Source organism: Nelumbo lutea, chromosome 3 (genome assembly GCF_056320005.1).
Source record: "Nelumbo lutea isolate HS-2025 chromosome 3, American lotus-T2T, whole genome shotgun sequence".
NCBI lineage: Eukaryota > Viridiplantae > Streptophyta > Magnoliopsida > Proteales > Nelumbonaceae > Nelumbo > Nelumbo lutea.
The window spans coordinates 26,457,363-26,481,548 of NC_142686.1; the positions used below are offsets into that span (position 1 = coordinate 26,457,363).

The 24,186-nt window shown below is 39.2% G+C and overlaps 1 long non-coding RNA gene across 1 annotated transcript; it reads right to left on the minus strand.

Annotated features, from left to right (window-relative positions):
- Window positions 1-11,636: 11,636 nt before the first annotated feature.
- LOC148863788 (uncharacterized) lies at window positions 11,637-13,325 on the minus strand. Its single transcript, XR_016110743.1, has 2 exons — window positions 12,426-13,325; window positions 11,637-12,356 (listed from the first exon to the last, which is right to left on the minus strand). It is a non-coding gene; the product is annotated as an uncharacterized LOC148863788 (long non-coding RNA).
- Window positions 13,326-24,186: the final 10,861 nt, after the last annotated feature.

Below are 24,186 nucleotides of genomic sequence, written 5' to 3' on the forward strand. Positions count from 1 at the left end.
CAGAGCCCTCGCCCAAAAGGCACTTCGACAAGGATACTACTAGCCAACGATGAAGACAGAAGCTGTCGAGCTCGTTAGGAAATGCGATAAGTGTCAAAAGCATGCCAACATCCACCATCAGCCTGCTTCCGACCTCAAATACCTCACCATCCCATGGCCCTTTGCGCAATGGGGCATCGACCTCCTGGGGCCATTCCTACCAGTAACAAGTGGGAGAAAGTTCCTAGTGGTGGCAGTAGATTACTTCACAAAATGGATAGAAGTTGAACCTCTAACAACAATTACAGTCTGAAACATACAGAACTTCTTTTAGAAGAGCATAGTACGTCACTTCGGGCTACCTCGGGTACTGATCTCCAACAACGGCAAACAATTCGAGGATATCAAGTTCCAAGAATGGTGTCAGAATATGAAAATTCGTCAGAACATCACATCAACCACACACCCGCAGGCAAACGGTCAGACAGAAGTAATGAACAAAGCCATCCTGCGCGGACTGAAAGCACGACTAGACCGAGCTAAAGGGTTGTGGGCAGACGAGCTACCAAGTGTTTTATGGGCTCACCAGACTATAGAAAAAACTGCCACAGGAGATACCCCATTTAACCTCACCTACGGCACTGAAGCAATAATCCCAGTGGAAATCGAAATCCCGCAGGCAAACAGTCAGACAGAAGTAATGAACAGAGCCATCCTGCGCAGATTGAAAGCATGACTAGACCGAGCTAAAGGGTTGTGGGCGGACGAGCTACCAAGTGTTTTATGGGCTCACCGGACTACAGAAAAAACCACCACGGGAGAGACCCCCTTTAACCTCACCTACGGCACTAAAGCGGTAATCCTAGTGGAAATCGAAATACCTACACTGCGACTAGAAGCATATGACGATCAGACAAACGAAGATGAGTTGTGTACCAACCTCGACCTACTAGACGAGGTAAGAGACCTCGCGCACATCCGAACGGCAGCCTACCAGCAACAAGTTGCTCGGTACTACAACGCCAGAGTAAAGAAGCGAAGCTTCCGAGTTGGCTACCTGGTTTTCCGTAAGATTATGGTGCCCGAACCCGGCATGGGAAAACTTGGACCAAACTGGGAAGGGCCCTATAGAGTAAAAGGAGCGCTCGAGGGGGCATACGAGCTCGAAACCTTAGAAGGCAAACAAGTACCCCGTGCGTGGAACATCGCTAACTTAAGGCGATACTACCTATAGTCCGCCAAGTGAAGTGGACGAAATCACTTCAAGAGCCTAAGGGCCAGGATGTCGAGCTAACAGAGGAACCTCGGCATAGGCAAGCAAAGAAAAGTCAGCCAAAAGACTCAGGCGAAGCGAAGTATCAAACTCCGAAATAGGTCGCGCGAGTGCAATAACCCGGGCAAGAAACAGATCGGGCACATTGTTAGTTTGGCAAATATACTAGTTCGGGAGAAAGAACAACCAACACTTAACCAAAAGAAAAGTCCATTCCATTACAAGATAAGGAAGAGTACATTAAAAAAAAATCACAAGCCCGGAGCTACTTCTTCCTCATCAAAAGGCACTCCAATGACACTCGAAGGTCCTGCCTCGCCCTTGAAATCCGGCTCGCCATCAGTAGCGTTGGCCATCTCCTGAGTTATACGTGAAGTGGATATGGCTTTGATATCAGGCTCGGGGTACGTGTTTCGGATCATCCACCGGCTCAGTTTGAATCTCCTCCTGTAAGAATCCACCATCAGGTCGTCAAAGCGCGGCGAGGCGATGTAGTCATCAACGACCTTCTTCTTGGCATCTTCGATGCCTTGGGAAAAGATCTGCGTTTTCTCCCTTATGTCCTCCTGAAGGTATTCGACCTGATGCTGTAGATCCAGCCTCAAGTCCACCATATGCTTCACAACCACCCCCATGGCCTCGGCATCCCTCTGAGACCTTGCCTGCCTGGCCATAGCAGCACGAACAGCCTCCTCAGCAACATGAGCAGCCGCCTCAGCAGCTCGGATAGTCGCCTTGGTAGCACGAAGCGCCTCTTCGGCAGATCGCGCCTGCCTTAAGCTCCTATCCACGTGGGTCGCTAAGGCGTGAATAGAAGAATTCACCTACCAAAAGGAACAAGTGATTAAGAGAACGACAGCAAGAAAGATAAAAATAAAGAGGACTCACAAGAAATTTGACTCACCACCATAGCATGAGTTGCGGCACGACAAGCGATCTGGTTCAAGGGAAGATCGGTCCACGCCGCGATCTCCTCGGGGAAAGTGGTCTCCCTTCTCTTATGAAGAGCATAGTTCGGAGAAAACACGCTCCTGAACTCCCCTTGAGCTCCCGAGCCCGAGGGCCCAACTCACGTATGAGCGGACCCAGAGTAAGCGGGAGCACTAGAGTAGGCAGGAGCACCCGTGTGAGTTGTCTCGGCATAAGGGGCCCCTGCCGCTTCCTGCATTGAAGGAGCCATCTTGGGCTCCCTGGGCGGATCCTATGACATGTAATCTGGAACTTGAGGCTCTGCATCCTAGGGCAGCTTGGTACGAGTTCGCTTGGTGACCCACTTCCTCCTCTTCATTTCTTGGAACAGGTGCCCACCGCGAGTCCTCTCTGAGTCCATCACACCTGCAAAAAAGAGTTCGGCATCAGAAAAAATGAAAGAACAAAGCGAAACAAGAAACTTCTGAGCAAGGAACCTACCCGAACTTAGGCCGGCCGCAATGAGCTTGGCCTTCGTGAGGTACTGATGGCATTTTAGCCCTACCCGTGCCCATTGCCGGAGGCCCTTCACCATCTCTTTATCAAGAGTGACACTGGAGTCAAGGGCGGCCGTCTCCCACCTGGTCTGAAAAGGCCACCCTTGTGCACTTCGCACCCCGAAGTAGTCCCGCTTCCACGATGGGACCTTATTGAGAAGTTCGTGCGAAAGCTTAAAACCCGGGTGATGAGACAGGTAATACGCCCGCCTACTCCCAGGAAGAGGACCCGCTTGTTTCTTGAGCATTAAAATGGAGGAGAATATCTCCAAGTCTAAAGGGAAACCCTGTTCACAAAAAAGGGAGATTGTCCCCACCAAGTTACGAATAGAGTTTGGGTGAAGCTGGCCAACAGTAATGCCGGAATGGTTTATGACCTCGACAAGAAGGGGGTGGAAAGGCAATCGCAGCCCCGCAGCGAGTTGCTCCCAAAATATCACGATCTCATCAAAATCGTGTTCCCAAGGAAAGCTACCCGAAGGAATGAAATAGGTGTACCCACCAGGCAAATTGTAAGAGATAATAAGAGATTGGAGCCCCTCGAGCGTCATGGTCGAAGGACCAAACCTATCTAGCATACAACCTCGACGATAGGTAGACGCCAAATTGCCCAAAGCGGCTCGGCCTACGAGTTCAAACTCGTCCTCAAGTTCCACCTCAAGTTCACTAAGGCCATCAGGGGATGCGACTCGGTTCGTAGAACCTACATCAGACCCACTTGAAGAACCGTCCGAGCTATCCAAGCTAGACATCGAGGAGAAAAGGTGGATTCCAGGAAAGTACTCACCCGAAAAAAGGTTTGAACATACTTCGGTAACTGGAACAAGCAAAAAACCTTGAAGGCGAACTAACAAGACTAGACGCGAGTTGAGATTTGGACGCAAGCTCAACAAGCAAAACGCAAAAGTGACAAATCGACCGGGGTCCCCTACTATTTATACCCACAGTAACCGAGAACCAACAGTGCAGATCATAGCCAAATCCGATGGCCTGCGTTCGCGCTGACCGCACGTTCCCTGAGTCCGAGACGTGATTGGCGCACGTCTTTCTGAAACTGACGAAACGCCGGTGCACGTCTTTCTGAAACTGACAAGACGACGACGCACGTCTTTTTCTAAAACTGATAGAGTGGCCAATGCACGTCTCCTTTCCTTTCAAACAGCAGTGGCGCGTCTTTTCAAAATCAAAAAGATCCACTATCACGTCTCCCAGTGGCACGCTTTTTTGAAATTTGAAATAAGCATGCGCCGCCACGTCTGTCACCATTTGTAAGCAGGTAGGCGTGTCTCCTGCATTTTGGGCACTCGAGAGACCTCGCGAACTCCCCGCGCCAGGGCAAGACCCTTAGCACGAGTGGGGGGCAATTGATGAAGGAAGATTTGGCCCAACCTTGTAGTTACGCAACACGTGGCAAAGGCAATAGCTCGACACAACAGCACGCCTAAGGCGCGAGCACCAAAGGGAGGAACCAGCGGTCCGAACTCCCTACCAGCAGTCCAAACTCCCTACTAGGAGCCCGAACTCTCAACTATGAGCCCGAACTCTCCCTTAGGCCCTGAGCCACTCAAAGGACAGTAACCTGAACTGGCATGCCCTATGGCAGTTCGGGACACTCCTCTCCAAACTGGCCTGCCTTGTGGCAGTTCGGGACACACTCTCCGAACTGGCCTGCCTTATGGCAGTTCGGGACACACCTCTGAACTCAAGACTTCACCTCGCTCACCACTCCAGCACTTCGCCTCCATGACGCCAAACTGAACAAACCGTACCATGCCTGACATCGAGAAAGTTCGCATCCAAGGGCGGCACACCTGACTGACTTGGGATCTGACGCTTGACAGTCGCACTTCAAACGGCCACCTGCCACCACCACCTGCCACTATCGTCTCGAGTTACAGAGACGGTTTCGACAAGGAGCAGTGGCAGTTCTGTCCCAACATAAGGGATGATACCTGAACTGGCAGAAACACAGAAGTGATCATATCCGACCTGACAGAAGCCTCGGAGTGAGTGCGTGAAGTGGTTATAAAAGGCCCCCTACCCCCAACAATAAGATATGTGAACTTTGTGCCATCTGGTCTTTACCTTGCCTTTGAGAGAATACTAACTTGAGCTTCGGAGTTATCTCACCAGGTTCCCCCCGGAGTTCCCTCATCTTCTCCATTTCAGGCTCTCCATTGCTATATGTGAACTTTGTGCCATCTGGTCTTTACCTTGCCTTTGAGAGAATACTAACTTGAGCTTCGGAGTTATCTCATCAGGTTCCCCCCGGAGTTCCCTCATCTTCTCCATTTCAGGCTCTCCATTGCTCCAATCAGAGGCAAAATCGTTGACAACTAGGACCGACCGGATTGCACACCATCATGTTATATCTCATTCTTTGATTTCCTTTAAACTTGCATTCGTTGGAAAACCTTTGAGGAAGATGTGTTTCTCTTCCACAAATGTTTATATCAATTGTGCCCTTTTTTCTCTTTTCATATATTTTAAAATTTGAAAATAGGGAAAATTAAAAAATGAAGTCTCTACCATAGCAGATCAGAACGCCATTTGATCAGAAGTGACACTCTTTTTTCTGTAGGGGGTAGCCCATGACCCCCCTAACCCGTCTAGCCGTCTAGGCGTCTACATCTGGGCTGGCAATTGGCACATTGAGAAATGCTACACTCAAGTAGTCTGAAAAGAGAAATGCCTATACACGCATGTAAGGGCCAGGTTACTATGCGCTATAACTCTAACTACTCATTTAAACTTTTCTGTTTATGATAAATTGCAAGGACCCTTTTTACTTTGTTTTGTGACAAAGACCCCCGTATCATGACCGTGAGGCAAAGACCCCTTTTCTCTCTCTGCCGTTGAAATCTGCGGTTACAATATTTTTTAATCTCTATATTATCATTGTAATAATTATTCAGACAATTGAGAGAAAAATATTATTCATCTTTCCCGACTTCACATATACAAACGGAACAGTAGTAGGGTAATCTCTTCTACCTCAGATTCTTTCACATTTCTCTCTCTCTCTCTCACCCAATCTCTCTTCTTCCCCTTCCCCTTTCGCTCCTCCCCTTTTTTCTTCCCGCTTTCCTCTGTTTTTTGTTACTCTTGGCCATAGCCACCACAACTTGTTTTTATTTTGACAAGTGAAATGTTTAAACCAACATTAAACATTTAGTGAGTGCGTGCATGGCTCCACCACCTTGATGGTAGCTTCTTTCGTGACTCGTGCACCCACCACCTCAACTCTAACACAACAGACATCAATTGGGTTGTTGTTTTTTTCTCCTCCTCCTCGGAAATCAGTTCCTTGTTATTCTACTTTTGGTTTTGCTTGTTCTTGACTTCTTTCTCCCCCGTCCTTGTGCTTTGTCAAACAATTAATAAGGACAGAGCTTTAACGGCAAGAATTTCAAAAACCCAGAACCCCAATTCTTGAGATGCAATGATAGAACAGTAGAACAAAGACAAAGATCAATAAAAAAAAGGAGGAAAAAACACATTAACCCATCTTTGAAACGTTGGATGGATAAGTTCTTGGGTGGGTCAAGAGACAGACAAGACAACTAGAAGGGAAAAAGAGTTGTCGTGGTCTTTGTTCCTGCACGGCTACACGGTTGCTTGTGAATTTTGTGGTAGTTTGGTAGGCGGTAATAAATGGTAGTTTAATGCTTGTACTGATTAAATATATAGAAAGAGGAGTAGGGGAAGCATGTGGTTCTTCTGTTGCTCGCAAATCGCAATGGTGAATGAGGTTATAATTTTGGAGACTCTAATTAAATTGGTTCTCACCTGCTCTCTTTTTGTCTTCCTTCTCTGGCAATGCACATCTAGCTGGCAATAGTGACCTTGAACTAGTGCCTCTTCTGGTTGAATACTTGAGAGCTCTAGCTTGGCTTGGATTCTCCCCTCCTTCCCCCTTCTCTCTCTCTCTTCTCCCCTATCAAACTAGCCTCTTGAAGCTTTGAAAGTTGGAATCTATCTTGGTTCCTCAATTTAGCTTTGAACAAGGAAAAGAAAAAGTTGTTGAATCTTTGTTCTTTTTTTCTTCTTTCTCATAGATCCAAGAAGATTCTCTACCACTGTGGGTTGTCATCTTTGTGTCAATCGGAGGTCAGTTTCAGCACTCAAAAGATGCCACACTTCTGGGGTAAGGAGAGAGAGCCTTGATGGGTTCCTGTGCTTTTCCACTTCCAGAGCTTCTCACTGTTGTTTCTTGAAGGAGGGAGGTTGTTGGGAGCATAGTTAGGACAATGTTGTTGTTTCGTAGTGATCGTGGTCATTTTCTCATTCTCGAAGCTTATTTGTTAAGATCTCTTGACAAAAGCAGATGAGGAGAGAGGAATCTAGTTTTAGTCATGAGGAAAACATTAAGGCCATAATCATGGTATGTGAAGTGAAACTCAAAAAGAAGGAAAACAATAGGTTAAATAGGTTTTAATAGAAAAAATGGGCAAGAAAAAGAAAATAGAAAAAGTTTAGTGGGGCATTTTGGTAATTTAATGCTTTTCGTCATCTGACTTAGCCGACAAGGGGGTCTTTGTTCCAAAAAAAAGTACAGGGGGGACTTTGTCACTAACCCCATAGTACAAGGGGATCTTTGTAATTTAAAATCATTGTTGATGGAGCACGATCTGGTGCTCCTTGCTAGAGGCTAGCTTGGATGTCAAGCTAGCATGGTCGCCTAGTCGAGCTACAAGAAAAGGATGTTAGAGTGTTCATGGTGCTTTACCCGATGTGGGCACTCTGATGCTTAAGTTAGCAATTTGGAGGTTTTTGAGAGAGCTGAAAGCAATATACAAGAGTATTGAGAGAACTGAATCGTGCGTACCTTATAAAGACTGGAGGCAATGACTTTATATAGGCAAGCTGCCATGGGCCTCATGATGCGCATCCAAGTTCCTCGGCCCGTCTGGTCCAGAGTTGGTTTCGCACCTGAAAATGGACTCTGCATAAGCTAATAAGGCTTATACAAGTCTGTCCGAATCAAGTGGGGAGAAGATGAACTCCATTGATGTGGTGTCGTGATCTCGAGAAGATCAGAGATAGCTGGCTTGCTTCTAGATTGATGTTATGTGGCAACTCGACAGATCGGTGTATATAGTTGAGCTAGTTGAGCCTCAGCTTAGCTGGGTGACCCGAGGTGTGCGAGGAGACTAGGATCGCTGAGGTCACCGAGGTCGTTGAAGTGTTACCACATCATTTTGTCACTTCACCTGTTGTTACATCATTTGACGGGCCAAATTATCCCTCATCAATTGTTAGCATTACATACATTGCATGATAACTAACGGAAGGGATGTGTTTGCACATTTGCTTAAAACTAGAGCTGCACTTCAGTCGGGTTGAAGGTCAATCTAGGCCAACCCTAAAGGTTCAAACCTTGGTTCCAACTTGGCCCAATCCGAGTTTAACCTAACACAAGGATTTGGCCAGATTAGCTAGGCTTGGGTGGATTGATAAAGTTTGTATAGCCATTTTCTATTGGGTTTTATTGTCCAAATTAAGAGTAAAATTGATTGAAAATATGTACAAAATTCATTTACAAATGTATATGTACATATTTTATACAAGTGTACATGTATATATTCTATACATATAATGTGCATATAATTAGAAAAGAAAAATATTTTTGTATAAATATGAGGGTAAGGGTAAAAAATAAAACTTTTCCAAAGGTTTTTGACAATCACAAAAACCTCCCCTCAGATTTCGTTTTAACAAAAACCTCTTCTCTAGTTTCGACAATCACAAAAAACCTCCCTTCTATCATTGTCTTAGACAAAAATGTTGCCCTAATTCATTAGTTTTTTAAAATACCCACTTTACCCTTATATCTATCAAGTCCATATAGAAATTTAACAAAACACCCCTAGGGGTGTTCTTTTATTTTGGATTTTGAGTGGGCGGAAGTTGGTCAATGACATTTTGATTCCCATTGACCAAGAAACCCATGTTGTTTTTACAGATTTATGTGGGGACCAAGGTAAGTTTATTTTCCTAGGTAAGTGATACCCATTTCCTAGGTGGGTGAATAACTTTCCCACCTAGGGGAAGTTACTAATACTTGAATGAGACAAAAATGCCCCTTATAATAATGAATTTTTATGGCTAAAATGACCATTGTCTTATATACCTACGAAATAAAAGAATATGGGTAAATACACTTACCTATGTAAGTCTTTCATAGGAAACATTTACCCGAACAGGTGTATTTACCTAAGTAAGTAACTTACCGAAAAGCAAATGGGGAATTTAGTTAGTTTACTACATAAATTTGTCAATTTGAATGAAGTCGAGAGGGGAAATTTTGATATGCTGATATTTTTAATTATATTAAAAGATGCCCTAACGAGTAATAAGGGTAATTTAGTAAATCCCAAGTCTGTTTCTGGGAAATGACAGAAAGGAGGTAACGCAGATTTTTTTCAAAACCAAAGGGAAAGTTTTTGTTAAAATAAAACTTAAAGAAAGATTTTTATGATTGCCAAAAAGCTCAGGGGAGTGAGAGATTCTTCCATTTATGTATATGCATGTATTTATTAGGGCTAAAGAGCTCAACCCAAGCCTAATGCAAATTTAGGCTTACCCCGAGCATTCTGGCCCAAATCCAACCCACAGCCCAAAAACTCAAGCCCAAACCATGCATAACTCGGGCCATGATTGGATTGGACTCGCCCACATTACACCTCTTCTGAGGTTTTCGCATAGATCAAAGAAAAGGGAAGATTTAACTTTCCCTTGATAAAATAATTTCAAATAAGTGCCAGTATTAATTAGTGGTTAACTCTACATTTTAAATCAGAATTAATGTGATTTAGTTGTATAAGTAGTTAAGATCTTGTAATCCTTTCCCATCGGAATTGGGAGATTTTAAAATTTTGTTTCATTGAAATTAGAAAATTTACTTGTTTAAGTGCTTAACTACTATAATTTTCACTGAATATATATGGTTTTCATGGTTTGATTTAATCACTGGGAAGTTAATAAATCGAGAAAGAACCGGATTCAATTACATATGCGTACGACGGTACGAGTGACGGGGCCCACCAGGGTGTCCTCGTGTTTTTGAGAAATTAAAACATAGGACCCACATAATCAGAATTACAAATTTTTATATTTAAATTAACTATTTCTTTTTTTTTTCTTTTTGTAGTAAGAAATTAACCATTTCAATATGGCATGTTTGCAACCTCCTTATGGGAGCTCAGTATTCCCATGGTCCCATCTAGGAAGCTGTTGGCAAGTACGGCTATTTATGGGTCGGGTTGGGATGATTTATTGAGGTTTTTTCAATTGATCCGATTTAGTTGGGTTACTTGAACTTGAAATCGAAATCGATTCAGTGTTAATCAAAACCGATTTAATCGGTTTGAGTCGGATTGGGTCGGTTTCGGTTCTAAGCTCAACCATGCTTGATAGAAACTCAAATGCAATATATATGTGGGGATTGTGACACTACAGTATGTGAGGTAGTGATCGCGGGAAAAGCCTTGTTTTTGATAAACAGGATATACATCTAGTCCACAGTTTAGACTTTGGAGAGGAGAAGAAGAGCAAAACCCATATATAATAATAATGTCTATTACAGATGTATATATGTTATATATCTTTTCAGTAATTAAGTTTAATTGCCTTAATTGGGATTTGGGTGAATTTTGTAGGGAGACTTCAGGACAGTTAATTATAATCATTAATCTAGCCAATGTAATAGATTTGAAGAGGGACAATTAGTTATGGGGGCTTAATTAATTTAAACTTCATTAAGGGACAATTAGTCGGTTTGATTTGGGTCGATTTTGGTTTTCACACAAGAAAACCAAAATCGACCCGAACCATTGGTTTATGATGTTTTACAACCCAAAACCGACCCGTGCTGAAAATTACTCGGCCGACTCAGGTTGGGTTGGTCCGGATTGGTTGGTTGGGTTGGGTTGGGCCTTCTTATGAACAGCCCGATTGGCAAGTATTTCCGCACAATCTTTTTGTAGGGATGTTTATGCTTCGGTTTGATTTGGTTTGGTTTGGAGAATATCTGAAATCAAAATAATATATTATAATTTGAGAAACTCTTAAACCAAATCATACCATTTTAGTATAAAAATCATTTCAGACCAAATTATTCTATTGCGATTTAATTCAGTTTTTAATACGGTTTGGGTCATTTAATTGGGCTTTATCTAATTAAAAAGCCCAAATAACATGCATACCTGCATAAATAAGAAATATAATTTAATTCTCAAATTAAAATATTAACAAATGCCACCTATTATTATTATTATATAAATTACATTTCATACTTTCTCAAACACAAACAGCTCCTTGAGTATCAAATTATAAGTTGAAAATTGAAACAAGCATCAATATGTGTGAAATGTTGAATAAATATATACATATAGCCATACATATATTTAAATAAATATATATATTAATAAATATGTTATTAATGTTTATGTTTAATACAGTTTATGATTTGGTCTGGTTTCTAAAAATTAAAAAACCAGACCGACTGTCTAGACCATATGACGAACACCTCTTTCGGGCTTTTCAAAGCTCAAAAGATCAAATTTTGGTCTTTTTGCATTTAACACTAAAAGATGAAATGTAAGAATGACAATAGGGTAGGGTGGGGCCAGGTTTTAGATGCCCTGTTCCCAATAGGACTAGAAATCCTGACCCATCTCCACCCCATGAAAAATTTACCCCACCCCGCCCCTGTAAAAGAAAACTGCCGGGTTAAACCCCCGATGGGAACGTCTCAAAATGCCATCTCAATTGGGCTGCTGTCGAAAGATCCTCCAAAAAATCCTAAAACCTTATAGGCTTATATCATACTATTTTGTATTATTAAAGAGTCTTACACCGGTCATTGACTCAAATATCGAAACAAAAGGCTTTCTTAATAGTTAATACACCCCACCTGAAATAATTAAGAATTTATTCATTTAAGATAACAACTAAACAAAAAATTCAACACTGAACATAGGATACGAAAAGGAACAGAAACAAGGGCCTTAATAAATTTTTAATTTTTCTTACAAACCTTTAAGCTGGGTTTGGTTTGAAAGAAAACGTAGGGAAAGAAAGGGAAAACTCAATAGTTCAGGACTCCGGTCTCCAGGTATACAAATACAATTACAAAGGACCGGTTACCGGTAATCTCTAGGGATACAATTCCAAACAAGGTTTTGCATGCGGGTCCAAGTCCAACCACCTGCAACCAGTACCCGGTTGAATAGATATTCCGGCCAAAGACGCCTGATCTTGTTCGGTTCTGAGTTCTGACCTGCGATGGGGATACAGGAAGACTCCAGGTTCATTGCCTCTGACAGACCCAATTCAGGATATTGACTGTTAATCAGTCTGAGAAAGATATTCTACACAAATAGCCAAAGTTGTTGGGTCGAGTTTGCAAGCATTTAACCTAGCTCGTTAAGGAAAATATGAAGTAAATAGCATCAGGAGAGAGAAATCGAACATATTATTAATATAACCGACAAGAGAAAAGTTGCATAGATCTTCTCAGAGATAGAAATCGAACTGCTTTCAATTCCCTTCGATCCAACATGAAGAGAGCACATACCAAATAGAAACATCACATCAAAAGCAACCCAGGTCTTCTTAGAGAAACGTCGTCAAATCTGCATTCAATCCTCTTTCAGAACTTGGAAAAATAAAGAACAAAGCCAAACTAAAGAGTTTCCTATTACCCATATTGAAAACAAGATTTTCCATCAAATCTCATACTCGATCTCTTCCATGATCCTGCAAGCTCCTTGATGCATGGTATAGTTCGGTATAAAGGAGAGATAAATGACATAAAAATATAGCTTTATTTCCAAGCCAACAAGGAAGAAAATAAAAACAGACAAAACAACATAAGAAATAGAAAAGCACACAAGTCAAACAACTCTAAAAGATCATCAGAACCATTAGAAATCTCCCCACTTTGGTGAAAGAAATTTTGCACCAAACCAGCAAAGAAAAAAAAGGGACAAACGAAGCAACAGATAAACACTAAAACGTGATAAGGCAGAAGGGATGGTGCAGAGCTCCCTTCAATCCAAACGAGATTCCTCCCCAGTTAATGCAGCTCCTGAAATATGCAAACCACAAACCTATCCAAATCCTTTCAAGCATGAAACAGGGCTGTGGAATCCATAATTCAGCAGCTCTATCTAACCGGCAAGAACCACCATTGGACTTCAAGGAAGCTCAACCCCAGTGCTCTCTAACCTACCTCCTTCAAATCCCCCAAAACCCAATCGACTCTCACAAACAATCCCCTAACCAGTCTAACCCGCAACGACAAATCAATCACCCAGACAAAAGACTGAAAAAAAGAAAAACTCAACGATATCCCATAAATCCTTTAAAACCTCCATACAAAGCCTGAGACCCAAGTCTTCCCATACTCACAAAACCTCCAATACAAAGAAACCCTACAACCCACCATGGAAAGCCGCCTGCAGAGCTTTGGAATTGTGGGAGATCCTCAGAAGGTGAATTTAAGCGAATGATTCGATGAGAGTTGGAGGTGGGGAGTTCGGCAGGGGGACCCTCTTTTCTATCTCGATCTCCATAAAAGAAAAAAGAAATCTCGGGAAGCGGCTTGTAAGATTCCCTGACATCCCATTTATCTCTCGCTATATTTTATTTTACCGTGACATTTTGACTCCATACGGCATCCCCCACCATAATTTGATATCCCTTGACCAGTACTGGCTACTGTTTTAATATTTTATTATACAAATAATGACCGTACACGTGGCATCAGTGGTTCACTGATCCTGCGCGATGGTCGGCAGATGAATGAAAATCAAATTTAATTGTTGGACCACGCGGTGCAGGGATACAACTCAAAGATACGGAATTGATGGAGGGACGGACGTGTATACGGTGTTGACAGAAAATGTTGGTCGAGGGTGGGTGCACGTGCCGGAGACATTACGTGGGAAACCAGGAAATGAACGAAGAGACCCAGAAGAGGATTTGAATTGACAAAAGGGACGTTTTTTTGGTAATAACTTCTCCCTTAACCCCTTTTCCCCAAATTGCTGGTTGCGGGTTCAATTCCGCGTCAACGCTGGAAAAAAAAAAAAAAAAAAATCCCTCGATTGATGTAACAAGACATGATGGATCGTGGGGCCAGCACCACAGCGCACGGAATCCCATTTTTCCTCGCGCTGCCGGGTAAAGTAACGTGCGCAACAGATGACTGTGGAGTTTATTCATTTTTAATAAGCTTTATATTTAAGGGGTGTTCTATTGAAAAATTGTTGGGTTAATAAGCTTCATATCCTGTGTGGTAGGGATATATTATAGTATACTATAATCCAGTTATGAATTGTGGACAGAATTCATACCATATTTTTTAATTTAATGTATCTTATATATATTTTATGAATGATTTATACAGTTAATCATAAATGTTTAATTTTTTATTTTATATAATAAATATATTGAAAAAATAATGATAAATTAATATTAATTAATAAATATTAATTTTAATAAAAATGATAGTAAAATTAAAAATATTTTAAATATTAAAAGTATTATTTTATTGAAAAAAACATTAAAAATTAATATTTAAATAAATAAAAAACAGTGGAGAAGGAACACCATCGGGCTCGTGCTAGAATTAAAATTAAAAATATTATTTTATTCATAAAGTATTAAAAATGTAAAATTAAAAATTATTGTTTTAAAATACAAAATTTAAAAAGAAAGAAAAGTATGTAAAAGCGATGTATTGTATCAAAATAGAGTATGGACATGCTTTGGACTGGCCACATCCATGAAATATATGTGTGGCTGAGATTTTAGGTTTTGGACGATGATGGTCCATGATATAGTGCGGACTGGTCCCATCCATAACCAATCGAACAAGGAGTTCATCTTGTGGCGTGGACCAAAATGGTCCATCCACAAGATGAACACATTACCGAACGCCACCTTAAGTGTTCATTTACAAATGCAAATGTGCATACTATAACAATTATGAAGTGTTTTAAAAACCAATCTAGAGGTTGGACCATTTTTCTCTTTGGGTCACGGGTCACCAATTCGATCGACTGGGTTAATGGTCAGTTAAAAACATTGTATATATGTATATATACTTTTTTCAAGCGAGTATGGGTTAGGTTTGACCGAGCTCAGGCTACTTGAGGCCTCATCCCAAAACCAACCTAAGTTTAGGTTAGCTCGAGCTTTTTTGCCCCAAGCCTAGTCTGTATCCTGAAAACATAGGCCCAACTTGTGCAAAAACTTAAGTTGGGTCAGGTTGAGCTCATGTTGGACCCACCCAAGTTGCACTCCTACTAAAAATTCAAGAAATCAAAAATTGGCTCCATCTGATCCTCCTACCGATAAAATATGTTCCAACACCCCACCAACATGATCTCACATCGACTATCTCATGGATGGTGGGTGTTAGTCTCATGGTGAGATGAAAGGTATCATATCATGTTGGTAGTATAGAACATGTTTTATTTATTGGCAGGAGATCCCAATATATATGAATCACAAAATTGACTTTCCAGTGATTTTATCTTGAGTAGACCAAGGAGCTCAATCAAGGTAAAAGGCTAAAAACCCTCCCAAATGGGATCCAAATCTTTTGGTATAGTCTAGATCTTGTATATCACAAGTGTTAAGTTACTCAGGGTAGAGATTAAGGTAATGTTTGGATAAAATTACGCTGATGTGTTTTTTTGAGAGAAAAAAAAAAGAAGCATGTTTCTAGCATGTATTCTTAGGGTTTAGAATATATTTTGCCATGTGTCACAAATTTGGAAAATGGCATATCTTTTGCTATATTTACAAATTTGGAACACTATGCGTCATATATTTATATGCATTATGGCATATATCTTGCCATTATGTTTTAAAATTTGTCACATGTTATATATTTTTCCATATTTACAAATTTTCCATGTGTGGTAATATATTATACTACGTGTGTCATTTGGCATCATGATCCATAGTTGTGTCATGTGTCACAATTTTTGTCATATGACATTTATACATTTGCATGTTATATGTTTTCCAAAAAGTATTAAAAGCATGAAGTGAAGAAATGACTGTTTTTTGTTGCACAATTGTTTATGCTTTGGGTGTTTTTTTTCTCTAGAAAATACATATTACCAAGTGCTAAATTATTTTGAAGCACGAAAGTACTTTCAAAAAGCTTATCAAACATAACCTAAAGCATTTTGCCCATGTCGAGCATCTTTTTTTATACTTGTAGCGATTGGAATTTTAAATAGGAAGGCACTATTTGCCAATTGCCAAGGATTAAATTTTTGTTGGAAAAGTGGCCATACGCCCTCATTTGCTAATCCTCAACATGTTGGAAAACTTAATGGCCATGTGATAAGCCACATGTGGATGAAGAACAAATCATCTTTATGCTACACTCTCACACACAACTAATTTTTCTTGTATTATTATTTATCTATTTTCCTATAAAAATAAAATTTATTTATTTATTTAGTTTTTTATTGAAATATTTTTGCATAAAAATATTAGGCTTTGTTTGTTTTGTGGGATGGGGATGAGAAAAATGGAATATTCCAAAAATATTCCATTTTCTCATATTTGTTTTGAAGTAAAGAGGGGGATGGGATGAGAAAAAGGTGGGATGCGAAATCCCAAAATCGTGGACCATGCCAAAGGTCCCACGCGCATTAACATCAAAGTTTCTACTACCTTCAACTCTTCAACACTGATCTCGTCTTCTTCCATTTCAGTCGGACAATCCCACTCACTACATCCTCTTCCTCTATCTGTTTCTCTGTGCCATGGGGAACTACATCTCTTCCACGCTTGCCAACCCACCAGGAAGACAGTCAAGATGTGCAAAGGTGATCCTACCAAGCGCGAAATCCGGCAACTTGACAGCCATGCCAAGGTGGCGGAACTCATGTTCGAGATACCCAATTACTTCTTGGTGAATTCCCGATCACTGCAAATAGGATGGAGGTTCTCTACGCTCAGCGTCGATGAAGATTTAGAAATGGGTAACGTCTATATCATGTTTCCAATGAAGAGAGTCAATTCTGTTATCAAAGCAATAGACATGGGAGCCTTGTTTATAAGTGCAAACAGGGATGTCAACCAGGCTTCGAGTGCTTGGGCGGTGCGCATCGTGTTGAGTATTGGGGCGGTGCACATCGAAAGTTCAAATAATAACATTGTCGATCACAACCATTCGACATTGACGTCAACGTCGCCTCGAGGCCATTCAAGTTACAATGGCAATCAAGAATAAACAGAGAGGTTAAACGAGAAGAAGAAGAAGAAGAAGAGGAGGAGGAGGAGGAGGAGGAGGAGGAGGAGAAAGAGAGTGGGAGATGAAGGGGGTATCCGTCGCCTCTGTTCGCCTCGAACGAAGGAGGAAGGTGGACAATGCCATTTCGGTCCCCTTTTACACTTTCCCATCCCATCCGAATAAAACCAAACAATAAAAAGTTACCTAAATCTTCCCACAAACAAAATGAAGCCTTATTGTTCAAATATTGACCAGATCCACTCCATCTCATCTCTTACTAGGACAATGGTAGAGATCATAAGGTAACTTATCTTGAATGTATGAAAAAAGGGCTCCGCCAGAAAAGGCAGGAAAAGTCGAATCTCAACTCGGATTTGCTGGTGTAAAAGGAGATTTAAAACATTAAAAGACAAAAAGAGTGTAAATACAAACATGTTTAGTTCATAAAAATACAAAGTTCGTTAAATTGATAAATCCGTACTCTTGTCAAACATCTTTTTAGTTGTAATGGGTAAAAACATGAATTTACATACTGAAATCCAACTTTTTTACATTGATTAATTTTGAGTGAAAAATTTTGCATCTATTTTTCGAATGCATCTATTTTGCTCATATGTCTTTGAATGCATTATTGTTGTTATTTTTAATATGAAAATACGTTCTTAGCAAGCATCTACAAAATTAAGCCAAAGTGCATATATGCATCTAACCAACATTTGCTCTCTTCCCAAGCCTAAGAGACCTTATATGGCATATGAGCAAATGCTGGTTGGATAAAAAGGATTATCAAAAAGGTCATTAATTTTAAGATAACTATCAATAAATCTATTTATGGCGGCTTAATTGATAGGTTCTTAGGCTATTTGTGGCAAAGACTTGGGAGCAAATCCGATTGCCACCAGGATTGGGGGTTCTGGGTTTAGAGCAATGTTTGCAAAATCAAACCGGACTGGATGGTTGGATTGGAAAAACTGGGAACCAGTCACATGACCGGTTCTGTTTCAGCCCAGAACCTCTTTTTGGCCAAAAACCGTTGATTTAGTTAGCGAATCATTGACCTGGGCAGTTGAACCGTTGATTTGTCGATCCGAACAATGGTTTTTGGCCATTTTTTACTTTATTATTATTATTTTTTGTTAAAATGGGTTATCTGTTCAGTTTAAATGGTCAGATCATTTGACCCGGGAACCAAACCCCTGAACGGGTTCCCTATCCAATTCCATTTTAAAAACCTTGGTTTAGAGGACAAGCTATCCCCTATTGTGAGTTTAGATTTTCCTTTTCACAAAATTGGTTTTTGCAGCCCTTTCAGCTGTACATCAGAAATACCTTCCTACTTGTATATATGTTTATATTCATGGGAAGATGTTTCCAATCCATAGCTGCAAGGAGTGTAAGAAGGGTGCAAGAAGGAGGAAATCCAAATTCCCATTATGTGCCTCCATGAAAAAAAAAGAACTATCAATATGCAAAAGCTTAGATTATGAAAAAAAAGAACTATCAATATGCAAAAGCTCAGATTATGAGATAAATCCTAGAAAGGTACATCGATTAACATTAAAACTGTTTTATAATTATAAAGAAGGAAACCCCACAAGCAGCGGATAGGAGACTCAATTTAGTACTTCACTTTCAAAAACCTTTATCAGATTTGACTGGAAATAAGGAAGTACAAATCTTTTTTAATAGGATTATTTTAGGCTCAAAAGTGAAATATAAACAAATAAGAAATATATTTTAGTCGTTCATGTGAAGTGTGAACATAGAAATATATACGTACATTTAATTAGAAACACTGGATGGACCAAAAACAAGTTTATTCAACTCTTTGATGTCATAGGTCCTCTTCTTGAATGCATTAAAGGCAAGGCTTAAAGTATTAACATGACACACACTTAGTACAGCCGTAGTATATCCATTTAATGTTTTCAAAACTAAATAGAATAGGTTGGTTGGACTGGAAAAACTGGAAATTGATCACTTCACTCGTTCTATTTCATATAAAATTGTTGACTTAAGCAGTGAAATGCCGATCCATGTGGTCAAACCATCGAACCATTGATCTGGACAATAGTTTTTTACCATTTTTTGTGTTTTTTACTATTTTATTTGTAAGAATAGGCCATCGGTTCAGACCGGATGATAGATTCATTTGACCCGGAAACTGGTCCTCAGAATGGTTCTCTGTCTGGTTCAGTTTTAAAAACCTTGTATTCATTCCTACAATGACTACAGCTGAAATGGGGTTAATGCTCATTTATTTCATATTGATTGAAGATTCAGATTAAACCGGATGGTTGGACCATAGGAACCGAAGGTCTTTCCTAGTTTCAATTAAAAGTTGGCTTTTACGAATTTTTATGGGTTAAGCCTTTAGAAAAAAAAAACAGACAAATTACCTCGGATAACCGGTTAAATGGATTGATTTTTCATGTCTCAGTTGGTGTTGTCTGAATTGCAAGTGAAAATTTTTTACTGTTGACCCGTGGTGAGATTTCCCGTCACAGGACTAATAGCAATTATTTTATTTTCTATTTAAAAATATGAAGACAAGGCAAGTATTATCATTATGAGTTTGTTTGGGAGGGCTTTCTTTGTGTGGGTACATTGTAGATGTTTTTGTTTTCATTACTTTTTCAAATTGTTACGTTAGGCTCAGTTTGGAAGGAGTACAAATGCAAATACATAGAGCGCAAAACCTTATATTTTATATGCATTTGTATTCTTTTCAAATTGAGCCTTAGCAAAAAAAATATTATATACAATTAAAAACATGTTTTTTTTTTGTGTGTATTTTTTAAGAATCAATCTAATTTTAAATCAGATGGTTTTGATTTATTTATAAAACCAGCAATAAGAAAAACAATTCATGATGTAGAACACCCTTTTCAAAATATCTTTATATTTGAGAAATGGTTTAAACATTTGAAAAGCTTAGGTTTGTTTTTCAGAAACTTTCTGCCCCAGAAAACCCTCCCAAATAGTCACTATATTGTATCCCATCTAATTTTCGTACTTATTGCCTTAAATTTGAGTAGTAATTTAGTCATCATTAAAGTATGGTTACTTTTTAGACAAATTAAATATATCCAATTGGAATCATTTGATTTGGTCTAACCATTATTTAAGTGAGACCACGGTGAGTCGCAATTTTCCTAACTTGGACAAATGGCAACCTAGGGGCATTTCGTGCCCATTTGGGAGGAGCAGCAGCTTCTGGCTTTCTGAGGTGGTTCTTATATGGCCAGGTTCAATGCAGATTTCTGGTTTCCATTGCAAAGTATAAATATTTAAATGGTAAAAACCTCCATTTTATACACCAATGCCTACTTGTGAATTGGCATCAATTCCAAGCTGGCACCAACCCCAAATGTATTTAGGCCTAAAAATTCTGACCCTAGGCTGAACCGGCATTCTCCTTAGTTAAAAAATCCACCTCGAACTCTAAACTTTCCTACATTTTTTATTAGTTGGCAGGGCTTTTATAGGCCAATAGCCTTATAACTCAGATGGCCATTCAACACCGCTCTCTTAATATAGAAGTGTGGGATCAAGCCAACCTAAGTGTAAGCTCTAGGGCCCCATTCGTTTTTCGGTAAGTTACTTATCCGGGTAAATGCAATTACTTGGATAAGTTTTTCATGGGAAACACTTATCCAAATAAGTGCATTTACCCATGTTCTTTTATTTCTCAAGTAAATAAGATAATGACCATTTTAGTCATAAAAACTCATTATTAAAAGAGACATTTTTGTCCCATTCAAGTATTAGTAACCTTCCTCCTGGATGGAAAAATTATTTACCCACGTAAAAGATGAGTACCAGGAAAATAAACTTTCCCTAGTCCCCACATTAATCTGAAAAATGAACATGAGATTCTTGGTCAATAAGAGCCAAAATCCCATTGACCAACTTTCCCCCCTCTCAAAATCCTAAAAAAAAAAAAAAAGAACACCCCCTAGGTGATAAATTAGGTGGATGTCTTTGTACACTCTGCCCTCTCCACAGCCTAATCTGAATTTGGATTCAGTCTTCACAGAACTAAGTTCGTAGTCATTAATAACTGTGCATTGGAAATAACTCTTTATGAATGAAGACATACAAATATAAAAATATTCCCTATGTATGGCTACAAAAAACTATAAATACAGTGTGAAGACGGTTTTGTGAAGACTGAATCCATATTCCCTTAATCTTCTGTAATGTATAATATGTAATAGAAAAGGGCTTATCGAGAAACCAATATGCAGATTTATTAGCAAGTGCTAGGTGTTGTTCCTAATGGGTGAATAGTATATTTTTAAATCCTCCTACCTGGATTAGGCATCGCAATTACATGATGATAATATGTATGGATCTCTTACTTGGAGGGTAAGTAAGACTTGCTTCCCTTTCATATGATTAAATATCATCCCTGAGGGACTTTGGTGGTAATCAAGCAACCAAAGTTGATGAATGGGGGCCTAAGTGGGAAGAATGTGAGTTAGGTATGAATTGGGAAAACGAACAAAAGGTGTCGGACCTCTTTATTCAGTGAGATTTGGCCTTTGGACAATTTCAAAAGGTCTGAAAGCTCTGTTTAACTGATTTCTGTTTCTCGTATCGCTAGTTGGTGGTGGTGGTGGTGACCAGTGAGAGAGAGAAAAATTAATCAAATATTAATTCTTTTTTTCTATTGTATTTATAGATATTTATATAATTTTTATCAATAATAAAAATAAAATAATTCTTTTTGACGTTACTTATTTTTGTTTAATATTTATGTAGTTGAGGTTGACTTAGATGATGATGAATATATAACATTAGAGATGCATTAGATTGTTTATAAAATTTCTATATTTATTTCAATTTATTATATTTTTCTCTATTTCTATTTATCATTGTAATAACATAGATTTATGATCTAACCTAGACAATACACAGTTGATCCACTTGACAGGCTCCCAGGCTTCCGTTGGGTTGGATTTGGAATGTATTTGCTACTCCAATCTGATACTACAATAGTCCTGGGTTGGAAATATTATAAATGGGCTTGGATCCAATTCGTTTCCAATCTGATATGGAGCAGAGAGATGGATTTGTTGCTTAAAAGAAAAGAAAACTATGCTGCCACCGAGACATGGTATCACAAGAGCTTTGACCAATTAAAAATCCTCCCGCTGAGCTTGAAAAGAGTATAAATGCAAATATGTACAGTGTAAATACATACAAAACAATATAAACTATAAGTTTTTGCATTCTATATATTTGCATTTGTACTCCTTCTAAACTCAGCCTCCAGAATTTTGATAAATAGCAAGTGATTGATTAGTTGATTGGTTACAAGTCTATCTAGTATTATAGTGGAACCCTTGTCTCTAATGTCATTACAAATAGAAATTCATGTGGCCATCTCACAGTTGTTTCAACTGTTTTCACAATTAGGGGGAGCATGGGTTGAGTCGGTTTAGTTCATGGTAGAACCTGAAACCTACCTTATCGGTTCCAAGTCTTTCAAACAGAGACCTACCCTGTAAAGGTCAACTCCAGGGTTGGTTTTAGCCTGGAGGTTCTGGAGTCGGTTCCAGGATCTACACGTGGAACTTGTTCTTTCTTTATTTTCCCCCTTAAAAAATGAAATGTTTTCTTTAAAATCTTGATATTCAATAATATAATATATAATTTAAAACTTACATTATCTTAATTGATGAATTTGAGTAACTTAATATGTAGATTGTCATGATATATTAATGTATGGTGCAAAACTTATCACTATAATTTAAATTTGTAAATACTAACTTTTACATTACTTATTATACACATTCAGATCCCATAAGACCTTAGGTTTATTTGTTTTTCTGATTCTTGGGGCCAAGGTACCCCTTGTGTAGCTCCCTATATTCGGTTCCAAGCCCATACATGATTAAATCACTTATTACACACACACATTCAAATATTAAAATGAAAACAAATGATCAAATCACTTAACTAAGCCATGGCCTTTGTAACCATGAGTACTTGGGTTTAAAATCTTCATATCCTCAAAAGTATTTTGTAATTTATTTTAAAGCAAGTTCAATTTCAAGACCAGTTCCACCAAGGCCAACCAAGGTAGTTCATTGAGTTGATTTGGATAGGGTAAATCCTTAAACCTTGGAATGGGCCTGAGTGGGGATTGGTTTCAAGAATTTAGAACCAGACCCTACCCTTTAACAAATTGAGTAGGATCGGTTCAAGACCAGTCAGAGGTTAGTTACATTTGATTCTAGGTAAAACCTACCTATTTGCTCACCCCTACTCACAACGTACATAAGATGAAAAACGAGTCGCTACAATGGGCTCCTGGGTGCAATATATGCTGGGCTACCAAATGGGGAACTACCCAATTGAAGTTTTGGGTTTACAAGTTACAACAATGCCTTGGCTTGGGCCTGATAATCTCAACTGAATCTTGAGAAGAGTGTTCTATCGTCTTATAAGATTCAAAGCTGATGTCGTATATTTTCAACTGTCAAATCTGTATTTGCTTCTTACGTTTGATAAGAATACAAAATTACAAATGCAGAACCCAAGTGAATTTGTCTCCGGTTTGTTTTTGCAGGTTTTTGATATTTCCATTCAAAACGGGAGCATAGGTTGCTTTTAAAAGAAAACTTTGCTCAAAGTTGATCAATATAAACAAGATGAATTTCTTGTATCTATTCCTATCACAACAGACACGTACAAAATTCAACCAAGTTTGAATTTGTGCTTTTTAACCAAATTTGCATCCATAAGAGCTTTGACCAATCAAACCCCCTCCCAATTTGATAAATATCACCTCATAGGTTACCAGTTGATTGATTTACAAGTTTTTCTAGTGTCATACTAAAATCCTTTAAAAATATCATATGTTTAACATTTTATGCATAAAATTTATAGTCCGGGAATCAGATTTGACCCAGCCAAGATTTAAAATTTTGATATGATATACCCTGTATTAGCTTATAATATCATATCAGTCAGGGGCGGAGCCAAGTATACTGGTGGGAGTGGATCCTTGGCCCCACAAAACATTTTGTTAAATCATTATTTATATAGGGTTACTAATGGGAGGTTGGGTAAAAATGTAATAAACTGCATCCTTGCCCCCCACCCCCACCCAAACTTGAATTAAAATGTAAAGGATCATACTCTAACTCTCCTCCAACCTCCAAAACTAAAAAAAAAATGAAATTGTT